This window comes from Eublepharis macularius, chromosome 7, assembly GCF_028583425.1.
Source record: "Eublepharis macularius isolate TG4126 chromosome 7, MPM_Emac_v1.0, whole genome shotgun sequence".
In the NCBI taxonomy this organism is placed as follows: Eukaryota; Metazoa; Chordata; class Lepidosauria; order Squamata; family Eublepharidae; genus Eublepharis; species Eublepharis macularius.
Window position 1 is genome coordinate 129,336,948 of NC_072796.1, and position 15,133 is coordinate 129,352,080.

The 15,133-nt window shown below is 41.7% G+C and overlaps 1 protein-coding gene across 1 annotated transcript in view; it reads right to left on the reverse strand.

The window, feature by feature from the left end:
• The window catches only part of ADCY8 (adenylate cyclase 8), a 177,104-nt gene that overhangs the window by 21,020 nt on the left and 140,951 nt on the right, over window positions 1–15,133 (reverse strand). The window lies entirely within an intron of this gene.

Sequence of the window (15,133 nt, forward strand, 5' to 3'; positions counted from 1 at the left end):
ACCCTGGTCTTTGTTGGAAGTCTCCCATCCAAATAATAACCAAGGCCAACCATGCTTAACTTCTGAGATCTGACAAGATTGGGTTTGCCTGGGCTATCCAGATCAGGGCAAGAAGCCCTTTAGTCCCATAAAAAGCTTTGCTTGCCATTCTCTTCATATACTAGTTATGGTAGAATCCCATGTAGCCCAACAGAACTGAGGGCCCAACTAGATATGATGGCTGCTGCCCAAAGGATTCACTGCCACTTTTAAAAGTAACTTCAGGAACTACTTTACACTGTTGTGGGACTAGATTCTGGTCAGGACTAGACATGGGCATGAACAGAAAAAAATGAACATGGGGTTCGTTGTTCGTTGCCATCCATGAACAACGAACAATGAACATTGACGAACATGACTTGTTCACGAACATGTTTGTTGTTCGTGGGGGCCAGCAGGCTCTCTTCCAGCCATCAAGATCCCTACCACATCACTCCCAGAAACCTTACCTGAGCAGGCAGGAGGAAATGTACCAATATAAATAATAGCTTGGCCCCAGAGCCTGGCAGCAGCCCTGGAACTTGAAGGGATAGATCCCTTTCACACTACACACAAAGAAAATTCAAGCTCCAATGCACTCTCCCTGTCTCTCTCTCAAAATGCCAACAGCAACTGTCTCTCCCTCACTATCTGCAAAACCAGAGCTGGGAGCCACCCTCCCTCCTGCTCTTTGCTTCCTTGTAACAAATTTGGAGCATCACACTTGAAAGGAAGACGTGCCTATCAAGCTAAATAGGGCTTAGATTGGGGTTTCCAGGGCAACACCAGGAGTTCAGACAGAGTTCAGGCAGTCCCTGCCTCCGGTTGCCAAGGGAATTGATTGCAGGTGCCAGACTGTCTGGCTTGATGAACAGCAACGAACGAGGCATGCAAGGACCACCTGTTCATTTAGAATGGGGCCTCACGAACAGCTTGTTCGCAAAAAGCAGACTGGGCTGTTTGTGGCTTTTTAAAGTTCGTATTGCTGTTCGTGCCCATCTCTAGTCAGGACCCCCATGGCATGAGGGGAGGAGGGGAGTCTTGCAGGCCAATAATGCCCCACACAGTACCATTTGGGGGAGGAAAAACTGTGAGGGAAGGCAGTATCTGCTTCACCCGCTATGCCACAATATTCCTGGCCAGAATTGGGACCTGCAGTATAAAGACGTTCTCAAGGGGGGAATTCACTTTTTAAAAAGACAATGCATCCTTGAGACAAACCTGGGAATGGCCATCATGTCTAGTTGATGGCCATTCCCAGGTTTGTCCCAAGGATGCATTGTCTTTTTAAAAAGTGAATCCCCCCCTTGAGAATGTCTTTAAACTGTACTGCAGGTCCCAATTCTGGCCAGGAATATTGTGGCACAGCGGGAGAAGCAGATACTGCAGTTGAGACCTTAATGATTTCATTTCCATTTTTTTTTTAAAGAGAGCCATATTTGGAGCTTGTAGACCCTTGACTTAGATAATAGTTTTTTTCACAAAGCGAGATGACCACACCCAAGCATTTGTTTTGCAAGAACTTCCAAGAGTGATGCTCATGATGCTAAATGACTGTAGGTGGCCATTAATTTTTAAGTGCAACTCTCTGGCCACAGAAAATTTGACCAGGGCCGATTCCAGACAGCCCTCTGCAATCCGAAATGTTGCGCGTCATCGTGCGTTGTCGCGTGGAAAACGCGAAATATCGTGTTTTCTCGCGTGAGTTTTGCGCGAGGTCGCAAAACTCGCGCGAGAAAACACAATATTTCGCGTTTTCCGCGCGACGACGCGCGACGTTTCGGATTGCAGAGGGCCGTCTGGAATCGGCCCAGGAGACCATCTTCTTCAGACATGATTTCCCACAGTGGCCAACCGCTGCCTGGAAGCCAAAAGCCTCCCTCCCCCTTTTATTTATTATTTTTATTTTATTAACAAGATTTTTACACCCACCGCTTCTGAACATGGAGGTCCCATGCAGGCTACTAGCCATCTGTTTCCCATGGTATGCATCTAATTCCCTTTTCAAAGCTGCTAAGCTAGTGGCCAACTCTACATCCTGCGGCAATGCATTCCACAAGTTAAAAGAGGCATAACAGATGCAAATTCATGTTGAAACAAAGACCAGAAGAGAGAATTTTAGACTTTAGTCAGGTAATGCCCTGATGAGTAAGTGTTCATAAAATTACTATGTGTGTGTGGCATTGTTGGATGGGTCTAATGATTATCATGCAATAAAAAAACTTTGCTTAGATTGCTACACTTTTAGGGAGGGGTTTAAATTCAGGGTCATCTGCTTTTATGTATACCCTTCTCTTGTTTGGGAACGGGGTCGTCTTACATTCAGGGTCATCTTCCTTTCGAGTAAATAGCTCCATCCATTTTTACACCATGGCTCCTGTAAGTGTGAGGGGTAGGAGATTCCTTCCTGGGGGTGAATTTTTAAGTTTCCTTGGTTGAGATCTGAAACGACCTGTTTCTTTACTATTCCTTTCACCTGCAATATTGGAACACTTCCAGTTTCTAGCAGCCATTTTGGGTGGAAATGAATTTTACACAAAGCGCCAGCTGCACAAATTCAGAATTTTGCAATGGAGAGAAAGAGCTAAATCACCTCTCAAGGATAAGTGCTCTTCTCGGAAGGAAATAAGCCTGAAATGTTCAAGATGCTTGGAGAGGCTTGGGGTGATTTCTGCCTTGCTGCGAAAAGTCGGTTTTTGCTATTTCAACCCAAATGTTTACAGAGACGATCAGAAGGCAAGCGGTGTGCCCTTGAGATCACAACTGAAACCGGTCATCAAGAAGACCTTATTCTCTCGGGGACACAAAGTGGGACAAAAACATTCAAGGGATGTTCTTCTTGGAATCCAAAAGCAACCTTTGTGCTACAATTTAACTGCTAGAATGTGAACACACACACACAGCTACTTTCGACTGAATCAGATCTTTGTTTCATCAAGGTCAGTATTGTCTACTCAGACTGGCAGCAGCTTTCCAGGGTAGGGTTGCCAACTCTGGGCTGGGAAATTCCTGGAGATTTTTTGGGGGGAGGGGTGGAGCCTAGAGAGGGTTTGAGGAAGGGAGGGACCACAGCTGGGTATAATGGCATATAGTCCACCCTCCAACGCAGTCATTTTCTCCAGGAGGAACTGATCTCTGTTGGCTGGAGATCAGCTGTAATTCTGGGAGATCTCCAGCTGCCATCTGGAGACTGGCAACCCTACTCCATGGTCTCAGATGTTTCTCACCACAGACTGCATCGTCCCTTTAAATGGAGATGCCGGGGACTGAACCTTGGACACTGTGCAGAAACTTTTCCACTGAGCCACAGCCCTCCTGAATTTGTGGCTTGAGCCAAATTTGATCCCCATTTGGGGGGGGGGGGAATTGGGATTTTGGCTCTGATGTCTTTAGCTGGAAATCTGGGAATGACAGGTTTGTGTAGTCTAGCTAACTTCATAGGTAGACCTCCCATTCCCTCCACCCCAGGCCCAGTCTCTTCTGGGAGAGAAAAGGGCCTCCACATCGTGATTTCCCCTAGAGCATAAAGACCATAGAGACTAAGGAGGTAACCTTGAGCGTCATGCAGAATCGATATCACTTCCTCCCCAAACTCCACCCTCTGCAGGCACCACTTCCCCAAACTCCTGGCATTTGCTAAGGCAGTGTTGGGAACCCTTTTTGTATGTCCTATCTATATATTTTTCTTCTTCTTAACAAGATGGGGTAGCCACGTTTGTCTGTAGCAGTAGAAAAGAGCAAGAGTCCAGTAGCACCGATAAGACTTACACAATTTGTGGTAGGGTTTGAGCTTTCGTGAGTCACAGCTCACTTCTTCAGAACAGCGACCGCTGTAAATATTTGTGCTTGGCTGCCAGGTGTACATGAGCTCTCATCCCAGCTCTCTCCCCCTCATTTTGTGGCCATATTCTTCTTCTTTCTCCAGTTTCATAGTTCTCTTTCTCTCCCCTCTCCACATCACGGTTCCTATAGTTGAGCACAATTCTGTCAAGCCTCCTTTCAGCTACATCAACACCACGGAGCTAAAAGGAGTGCACAAGAATTGCAAAATAGAAAAGATCTAGTAGCACCTTTAAGACTAACCTACTTTACTGTAGCATAAGCTTTCGAGAACCACAGCTCTCTTCGTCAGATGCATGGAGCACAAGAATTGCTGCTTTGTTCCCTCTAGCGCCCTGTCCATTAGGAAATGAGAGCCCCTTCAGAGGTCTCTGTGACATCACAAAGACCTGGGAAGTGACCTCATGTTCCACAGGTGCCCTGAAATTCTGGTGTTATAGGAGACATAGGAAAAAGTTCTTTCTATCCACTTTCTCTATGCTCTGCATAATTGTATAAAAGCTCCCTATCTCTAGCATTTTAAAAAATCTTCTCATACATGCGCTGGTTTCAATTGTGACTCACTTGTTATCTTTTAGCATGAAAAAAACCCCTCTTTGTACTCTGTGGGTTTGCCTCTTTCCATTTTTTAAATTTTTTAATGTGGTTTTAACATGACTCTAAAAGCCAAAGCGCAGTGTAATGACTTTAACAGAATATCAGTTTCATACTCAGAAATCATTAATTTCATGTTACGGGAAATCCCTGGCTTAGAAGTATCTGACGGATACTAATGCCAAAGATAACTAATTTGAGGCTTAGCAGAACTCATCCTCCAGACATATTGACTACAAGAAATATAAATCTAGGAGAAAGTGAGCCAGCTGTCTTGGCCAGTTCACGTTTTACCAAGACAAATTAAATTATAAAGATAGCTTGGGTTGCACATTATCTCAAAATTTATTGGACTCCATAAAGACTTGGAAACAGACCCTGATTCGGAGAAGGGAAATCTTTGATGTTTGTTGAGTGTAGATCCCTATCATGAATCAAAGAATGCTTTTGCTCAGAATGGTAGATTCTCTCACAAGGTTTTTTTAATCCAAAGAATTGTCTGAAGGCAAACGATCCAGTTCAGCTGTTGAAGGACTGGGTGGCCCACGCCTCAGAAGGGCTTGGTTGTATATGATCTGGGATCTTTTGGCAAACCAGTCTGAAGGCCTAACTACATGCCACATGAGTAGTTAGGAAAATCCACCTGTGTCCATGTAAAATAGGAGGATACGTGTATGGGGGGTAGGGATCCCATTACCCTGGTGGGGGCGGGGGATCCCCCGCTTTCACCTTCCATTCCCCAGCACTACTCACCTGGATGGTGGGAGAGAAAGGCATGGGAACTGGTCTCCCAGGCATGCTCGCTCCTGGGGCGGCGCAATGACGCCACTCCCAGGAGCACGTGCATGCTTTGCAGCAGGCTGATTTGGGCCCCAAACAGGCTCCTGCACCCCCACAATGATGGAACCTGGAAGTGACATCACAGGAAGTGATGTCATCACACAGAATGAAGCTGTCAGTCCCTAGCAGTTAGGTCCCCAAGTTCTCCACAATTAGCACCAAGTGTTCCAGTTGAAGTAACTTTATTAGAGATCCATTCAGTACAAGGTGCATCGACATTGAGAATTGGCAGAAGTAACGTATGTGGGGCTAGCAATGTTAGTTATAGGGAATCTTCCCCCCTTAGGAAAGACAACAGTTAAAGGGGGGGAGGTTGTAGTGATACATTGTTTTAGAGTAGACAGTGAGAAAGATGAACTTGTCTTTGGTTCTTAGGAGTAGCATACTACAAGCCAGCTTCAGCTGGCTGTCAAGGACACTCTCTCCACTGAGCAAGAAAGAGAGAGTAAACATTTTTAAGATAACCCACTGGATTGGAGCAATAAAGAACTTCCCACACTCGACTTCCTGTTTGGGATCCATGGAGGTCTAACGCAGCTCCACTTGCGGAGCTGACCGGACTGCCGTTTTAACCGGCCGGCGGGGTGAAAATAGCCCGCGGCCGACTGCTCTCAGGCGGGGAGCAGGCAAAGAACGCTCAAGACCCTAGGGTGAGCTAGATCTCGGACGAGGGGGGGCTCTACACAGCGAGTCTCCCCCCGATCCTTGAGGTCCCACCTTGCGACGGGTCGGCTATAATCTCTGCGGCAGTTTTGGGGCCAATTCGGCTGGCATAAGACCTACATACCCAAGCATCGATTGGGGGAAGAAGCTGAGAGGAGAACTTAAAATCGAAACAGCGATTACAACCCGAGAAAAGTGAAGAGAAGGTAAAGATCATTATCTTCTGAGACGGGACAGATTGATAAAAACAGAGAGGAAAAAAAGTAGATTTTTAAACTGCAACAGACTAGTGAAAAGGAGGGGAAGACTCGGCAGGAATCGGATTTAAAAAGAGACTAAGTTTAAAGAAGTTATTAAAGAAATGGGACTATTGTTTTGAATACCTGTGGCTTTGGAGCTGTGAGAAAAAGACACCATCGCGAGATCTGCTGTGGGAAGACGGGAGACAGGAAGTGCGTAATAACAATAGAGTGGCTGGAGAGAAGCGGCCCTTGCTGGAGGGCAGGAAGTAGGGAATCGCCATTTTTGAAAGGGGAAGGGTCGCGGCTTCAGCGGAAGAGGAAGTAGGCCATCTTGGATTACAAAATCATAGAGAAACCATAGAGAAAAGACGCCCGACATTTTGGACTCTTTAAAACTTAATTTCTATAAGAAGACCGGGACATTTAAAATAGAAAAACGTTAAATTTTACGCCACGGAGTTAAGGAAGAGAGCGGATTCGTGGGAGCGAGCTAAAGCAAGCCCCACGATGTCAAAAAAAGAGTGGCAATCGGCAATAGAAAACCTGGATAAAAACCTGGACAAAAAACTTTTAGATATGATTAAAGAACTTAAGGACACGAAATTGGAGCTGATAAAAGAGGTTAAAGAGGTTACACAGACAGTAAAATCGGAGCTGTCAGAAGTGAAAAAAGGTATGGAAACAATACGAAGTGAACTACAAGGAACGCAGCAGAGAGTTAAAACAGTAGAAGACGCGATGGAGAATTTAGCAGACACGCAACAAACAGAGATGAGATTGGTGAAGGGGAGAATGTCAGTTGCAGAAACTAAACATATGGAGAAGCAGCTACGTTTTCGTGGCTTGCCAGAAGTGGAAGGAAAGTCAGCGCAAGAACAGATGACTGAGGTGTTGGCTGAATACCTGGGGAAGGAGGAGGAGGAAGTTGTGGCTATCCTAGATGTGGCGTACCGTGTGAACTCGAGAATTGCAACCCAGAGGAAATTACCAAGGGATGTGATTGTGCAGTTTACAACTAGAAACATGAAAGAGAGGATTGTGACAAAACAGTTTCAAGATCCATTGGAGATTGATGGCAAGACGATTATTATAATGAAGGAACTGCCCAGATCAGTGTTATTGGACCGGAAAAAATATAAAGTGCTAATTCAGACTTTGAAGGACATGAATATTAGGTACAGATGGGAGCTACCGGAAGGAGTGTCCTTTGAGTTTGGAGGGGCAAAAAAACGCATCAGATCTGAGCGGGAGATGGAGCGATTTATTAAGGACAATGAAAAAGACTTACCAACAAAACTATGAATATGGAGTGTAAAGTATTATCTTGGAATGTAAATGGACTAAACTCACCGAATAAGAGGAAAAATATTTTTCATTGGCTACCAAAACAAAAATGTGATATTGTTTGTTTGCAGGAGACCCATATTAGAAAACAGGATGTAAAATATTTAAAATCTGGAAAATTGGGCAAAGAATTTGTAGCGGCCTCCAACAAGAAAAAAAGAGGAGTGGTGTTGTACATAAAGGAGGAGCTGCAGCCAAAATTTGTTATGAGAGATGTGGAAGCTAGATTTGTAGCAGTGGAATGTAATTGGAATTTAAAGAGAGTGTTGGTAGTCGGACTTTATGCACCTAATGGTGCAAAGGAAAGCTTCTTTGAGGATTTAAGGAAGCATTTAGACGATCTTGCATATGACCAGATAATTCTTGCTGGAGACTTCAATGGAGTGACAGATTTGGAATTAGACAAAAAGACTACAACAGCACAAAAGAAAAGAGGACTATTGCCAAAGCTTTTTTTTGAGTTGATTCAACAAGAGACTCTCGAAGATGTATGGAGGAGAGAATATCCTAAAACCAGACAGTTTACTTTTTATTCTGCAAGGCATCTTACATTATCAAGAATTGACATGATCTGGGCCTCAAAAGACTTAGCGTTATGGACTAAGGAGGTAGAAATAATGCCGATGGTAGGCTCAGATCACAACCCAATTATATGGAAATTTGGAAAAAGGAGAAAAAGGAAAGCCTGGAGAATAAATGAGGACTTGTTACAGGAAAGAGAGAATATGGAAATATTGAGAAGAGAGACAAAGTTTTTCATACAATACAACGTGAACAAAGAAGTACCAACCAACAAAGTTTGGGATGCATACAAGGCGGTTGTAAGGGGCATACTAATGGACTTAAATGGTAGAGCAAGGAAAAAGAAAGAGGAGAAAAGACAAGAGATTGAGGAGAAAATAAAAGCCAAAGAAGCACAGTTAAAAAAAAGACCAGGAAAAAAGAAAATATACCAGGAAATCAAAATTCTTCAAGAACAGCTAACAGCAATGAGCAATAAAGAATTGGAGTGGAACCTTAAAAGATTGAATCAAAAAGCGTTTGAGGGTGCCAATAAACCTGGGAAATATTTGGCATGGCAATTGAAGAAGAAAAGGGAAAAGAAAACAATAAATAAAATCTGTGAAGAAAATAAAACGTACTTGGAGCAGACTACCATCAGTAGAGCCTTTTATAAATTTTATGCTAAGCTGTATAATAAAAAAGAAGTAAACAAAGAATCAATAGCATCATATCTGGAGAAAACTAAACTTCCAGAAATCTCGGAAGCTTGGAGAAATAAGTTGAACAGTGAAGTAACTGATGAGGAAATAAGTAAGGCAATACAATCCGCAAATCTAGGAAAGGCGCCAGGGCCAGATGGACTTACGGCTAAATTTTATAAGATAATGGCCAATGAACTGGCACCATTCCTAAAAGAGGTGATGAATGGAGTTTTTAGGGATCAAAGGATTCCAGATACTTGGAGTGAAGCGAATATATCATTGATCCCAAAAGAGGGCCAAGACCTGACCAACGTGAAAAATTACAGACCTATATCACTACTTAACAATGACTATAAAATTTTTGCGAAGATATTGGCGGAGAGATTGAAGGGGTGGCTCTCGGAAGTTATAGAGGAGGAACAAGCAGGCTTTTTGCCAGACAGACAAATAAGAGACAATTTAAGGACAGTGATCAATGCTATTGAATATTATGACAAGCGTTGTGACAAAGAGGTTGGTTTCTTCTTTGTAGATGCTGAAAAAGCGTTTGACAATTTAAACTGGGACTTTATGTTTGCCACTATGGAAAAGCTACAACTGGGAGAAAGATTTGTCAAAGCAATTAAGGAAATTTATAGAGACCAGACTGCAGCAATTGTAGTGAATGATGAACTGACCAAGAAATTGACGATTAGTAAAGGAACAAGACAAGGTTGCCCGTTATCTCCATTGTTGTTCATTTTAGTATTGGAGATTCTGATGATACAAATACGACAAGACGAGGAAATACGAGGAATAAAAATAAAGGACTATTCATATAAGGTCAGAGCATTTGCAGATGACATAATGTTAATTGTAGAAGACCCACTGGAGAACATGCCAAAAGTGATAGATAAGATTAAGGAGTTTGGAGACTTGGCAGGTTTCTTCATTAACAAAAAGAAGTCAAAGATACTATGCAAAAACATGACTAAGCAGAAACAACAATTGTTAATGGAAACAACGGATTGTGAAGTAACTAGTAAGGTGAAATATTTGGGAGTTGAGCTGACTGCAAAAAATATAGATTTGTTCAAGAATAATTATGAAAAATTATGGATTCAGATAGAGAGAGACTTGATCAAATGGAATAGATTGAACTTGTCATGGCTGGGCAGGATTGCAGCAGTTAAGATGAATGTGTTACCAAGAGTAATGTTTTTGCTACAGACAATACCAATCATCAGAGACTCTAAACAATTTGAAAAATGGCAGAGGAAAATATCAGATTTTGTTTGGGCAGGCAAGAAGCCTCGAGTGAAAGTAAAAGTTTTACAAGATGCAAAGGAAAGAGGCGGAATGCAACTGCCCAACCTGAGACTTTATCATGATGCAATCTGCCTAGTTTGGCTAAAAGAGTGGATGACATTAAAGAATAAGAAACTATTAGCCCTAGAGGGATATAAAAAAATTTTTGGATGGCACGCATACCTATGGCATGACAAAGTGAAGGTCAACTCGATGTTCCTGCATCATTTTGTAAGGAGAAGTTTATATACAATCTGGAAGAAGTACAGAATTTATCTACAAGAAGGAACCCCCTTGTGGGTGGTTCCATATGAGGTGATAGACCCGAGAGCTGTTGATAATGAACAACAATGCTTAACGTACAAAGAAATAACTAAAATTGAAGTATCTAAACTTAGAATAAAGACGCAAGAGGAACTATCACCTAACTATGATTGGTTCCAGTATAGGCAGATCAGAGACTTATACAATTCGGACTCTGCAAAAGGGGGCATACGAACAGAGAACTCGGAACTAGAGCAGACCCTTCTTAAAGAAGATAAGAAAAGAATATCCAAGGTATACCAAGTACTGCTGAAATGGTATACTGAGGACGAGACAGTTAAAACACAGATGGTGAAATGGGCTATAAATTTTAATAAAGAAATAACAATGGAGGCATGGGAATACTTGTGGAAAACTACAATGAAGATAACGACATGTACTAATATTAAAGAGAACATTTACAAAATGATTTATCGTTGGTACATGACACCAAAGAAGATTGCGCTAGGGAACTTGAATACTTCTAATAAATGCTGGAAATGTAAGAAACATGAGGGCTCCCTCTATCACATGTGGTGGTCGTGTGAGGTAGCTAGGCAGTACTGGGGGGAAATAATAAGAGAAATGAGTGAAATTTTACAGTTTCAAATAAATAAGAACCCAGAACTCCTGCTACTAAACTTGGGAATGGAGGGAATTCCAGCCCATCATAGGACGTTGATATTTTATATGACAGCAGCAGCTAGACTTTTGTATGCGCAAAAATGGAAAGTACAGGAAGTGCCAACTATTGAAGATTGGATCTACAAATTGCTGTATATGGCTGAAATGGACAAGATGACGAGAAAATTGAGAGATCTGGACTCAGGGCAGTTTAACACGGACTGGGAGAAGCTGAAACAACATCTGGAGAAGAAATGGGAGGTGGGAGGGAAACTGTGGCAGTTTGAGAACTACTGAAGTATAATATAAGTATAAAAGAGAGGGGTGACTTTACCGGGGGAGGAAGAGAAAAGTGAACTTATAAGCAGTTAGATTAATGGATTGATATATATATATAGATATGTATAGGTTAATTGATAGAACATTGATAGAGAATAATTAATGATAAGGTTTAAACATGAGGATTGAGTAACTAACAATATTTTCTTTCTTTGATAAGATTTATATGCACCAAACTGAATGTACAGAAGAGTTAAATTGATTGACTATGTGATGAGCTATATAGAATTACCATAAAAAGATGAAATGAGTAACATATAGAGAACAAATCAAATTGTTTGATTTGTTTGATTTAAATGTGGGAAATTTTTATGGTCTATGATATATAGGTTTATGATATATAGAAATATTCAAAATGGGAAAAGGGGATAAATTGTTTATCCAAGGACGTACAGTTTGGGTGTATAGTAAGTAAAGGAGTTAAAGATGTACTGCTTAATATAATGGAGAATGTATATCTGTTTTAGATAGAGGAATTTAATAGAAGTAAGGGAAAAGGGACAGAGGGGGGGAAAGCTGTTGGAAGTCAACAAAAGGGGGGGAAAGGGAGGGGGTTAGAAATGAAAAATTTGGGGAAAATTGAATGTAATGTAAAAATAATAATATTCTAACCCAATAAAAATTTTTCTAAAAAAAAAAAAAAGAACTTCCCACACTCTCAGAAGCCAGAGGCAGAACGCATATGCTTTCATGGCAGATATGCAGGTGCATATGTGACAGAAGCATGCTGGGACTACAAGAAAGGTAAGCACCAAGTCCCCAGCCTCCCACCAGGATGGTAAGGGGACCTGGAAACCCTGGCTATTTTTAAGTGAGGATACTTGAACTTCTGCCGATTGAATTCATGTCCTGTTCACCAGGCATGAAAAGGGAGCTGTTTTTTGATAGACTACTTGTCTGCTGGTTGACCCATTTGTTGCTGTTCAGCAGGTTGCTCCAATGGTTCCTTCCTGAAAACACTTCGCTTTTTGTTCTCACCCAACCCAATGGAGCACCCCCCTCCAATCTGTGCTGCACCACTGGTCTGCTCAGCAACAGATGGTGAAAACAGTCACATAAATCAGACATAAATAAATGCTGCATTAAAAAATATCCTACTATCCAGTGGTCATCTAAGCAATCCTTTGCAAAATTAATGGCTGTTGGTCTGTTTGGGTCAGCATGCCCAGTTTTGCAAAACTCTAATGTCAACTTGTTCAGCTGAACAGGACAGACTCCGTGTTTGACTTGCATGATCTGATCGCCACAGGCGAACACGTGAGCTTGACCACTGAAATTGTGAAACGGTGATGTCCTGATTTTTAAATGGAAATAGAGGGTGTGAAGGAGGGGAGTGAACCCTTGTGCCTCCCCAGCCTTACTTTGCAGAGCTTCTTCTCTGAACATTGTTTTTCCAGGCCAGCTCACTTGTGGTATCAGTCCTGAGCTTGAATAAAAATACCAAGAGCAAAAGAAGAGCAAGATTCAAGTCCTGTAGCACCTTGAAGGCCAAAAAGATTTCCAGGATATCGGCTTTGGAGAGTCAGCGCTTCTTTTGTCAGATATCTGACAAAGAGAGTTTTGGCTCTCGAAAGCTCGTACCCTGGAAATCTTGTGGGTCTTTAAGGTGCTACTGGACTGAAATATTTCTCTTCTACTGCAGTCTACTACTTTGAGGTTAAGCAAAGGATGGGAAAGGGTTAGCTTCTTTCCCAAAGTACTTTTTAGTTAAAGACAGACCACCACCTCCTGCTTCACATGTGAGCAGAAAGACTGCCCCATTATGTTTTTTCCATAGTCTGGGTTATTCTGAAAAAACAGGTGAGTAAAACCTAATCAATTGTGATATGTCTGAACATTTAAAATGGTTGAATTGAAACTGTGTTCCAAAGTGCAATAACATGTCTCATTCCCTCATTTTTGTCTTAAAATAATAATAATAATAATAATAATAATAATAATAATAATAATAATATTTGATTTATATACTGCCCTTCAGGATGACTTAATACTCACACAGAGCAGTTTACAAAGTATGTTATTATTATCCTCACAACAATAATCAGCCTGTGAGGTGGGTGGGGCTAAGAGAGCTCCTAGAAGCTGTGACTGCCCCAAGGTCACCCAGCTGGCTACAAGTGGAGAGGTGGGGAATCAAACCCAGTTCTCCAGATTAGAGTCCCACGCTCTTAACCACTACACCAAACCTCCCACACTCTTAAACCACTACACCCAAAACCTCAGGGGGCTACGGAACAGAAGAGATGATCTCCTTATTTCTTCGTCCTCTTAATGTTTTTCCAGTAAAAATCCTCCCCAGAACTTGTTTCACCTTTGGGAGAAAAACAATATGGGTATTCATATCTGTTCTAACTGGACAGAAATACAACTAACAGACCCCTCCATTTTGATTTTAAAAAACGGAGGAGAGATGATTAAATAGCCCTCTCCACCCAGCTGTTTTTCCTCAGATCAAACTGAAGATTTCCTGAGTTTCCTTTTTGCTTTATAAAAAAATCACTGGAGGAAAGAAACCTGTGGTTACATATTTCATTTGGGCCTCTGATGCAGCTCAGATTCTATAATTCAGTTTTAGGCATGAAAGTCAGTCTCTGGGCCTTTGCAACTTTGCACCTAGTTTAGCATCTGAAACTCAAAATATGGAATTAGGGGATTGTTTTGGTACAAAATTCTAGATGCGTAGCTGCACTTGGTATATAAAAGCAAAATCAGATTAACCTTAAAATATAACAGCTACTCCACGAAGTACATCAGACTGTGAAGAATTGCTTGGGTTTATCTTTGAGTAGGGTTGGGATTATTTTGCAAAAGAAGATTAAAAAGTGAACAGACACAAATGACAACAGAAGGGATTTCTCTCCCTCCCCCCCACCCCACGCTCCCCGACCACCACACATGGCTCAATCAACACACAGCAAGGAGAGTTAATCACAAAGACTGGCTCAAGAAACCCATGGCTCCAAGAACCCCAAAACTTTACAAGAGAGCATTCAGATTGCAAGGCGCCAATATAAGATATGCATTTGTGACTCAACTTTTTAATGTGTTCATTTTATCTTTGCTTTCTATTTTACAACATCTCAGCGATGTAGGAAAATACTGATGTATGGCCTCTTAAGAGCATTTTCACTTGCGCTGTGTAATCTACTTTAGATCTCAGTGAGAAAGGCATTATTAATTAATCTATTTATTTATTTATTTATGTCATATATATTCTGCCATTCTCATTGAGACTCAAGGCGGATTACACAACGTGAGATTAGCTCAGTCAATATCAAGGACATTTCCATAAACAATGCCGTAGGGTAAATAAATACAAGTTTACAAAGACGTAGCATTAGCAAAAATCCAATACAGAGTTGAAGAAATGCTGAAACAGAACATAAGCAATTCCAGGACTGGTATTAGACAACATGAAGCACAGGTAGCACATAGGAGCACATATTTAGAGTGACAGATAGGATGTAAGGCAACATAATGGTGAAGTCTATGGTCCCTAACTCATTAGCAAAGCATCTGAGGGCCAAGCTACACATGATGAATGACACTTGAACGGCAAGTGGATTGAGTGGAGGGCAAGTGAACAGGGAGAAATACACTTGCTGTTCAAGTGTCATTCGTCATGTGTAGCTTGGCCCTGAGACAATACAGCCCTCCTATCTGAGTAAAAATATTTTTGAATAATTCAGTTTTGCATTGTTTGTGGAAAGCCAGGAGAGCAAGGGCTCTCCTGACCTCCTCAGGCAGGCTGTTCCACAGGGTAGGAGACTTGTTGTTGCTATTGATGATGATAATAATAAATCAGCCAATCAATATTTTTACCCTATCTTTCCT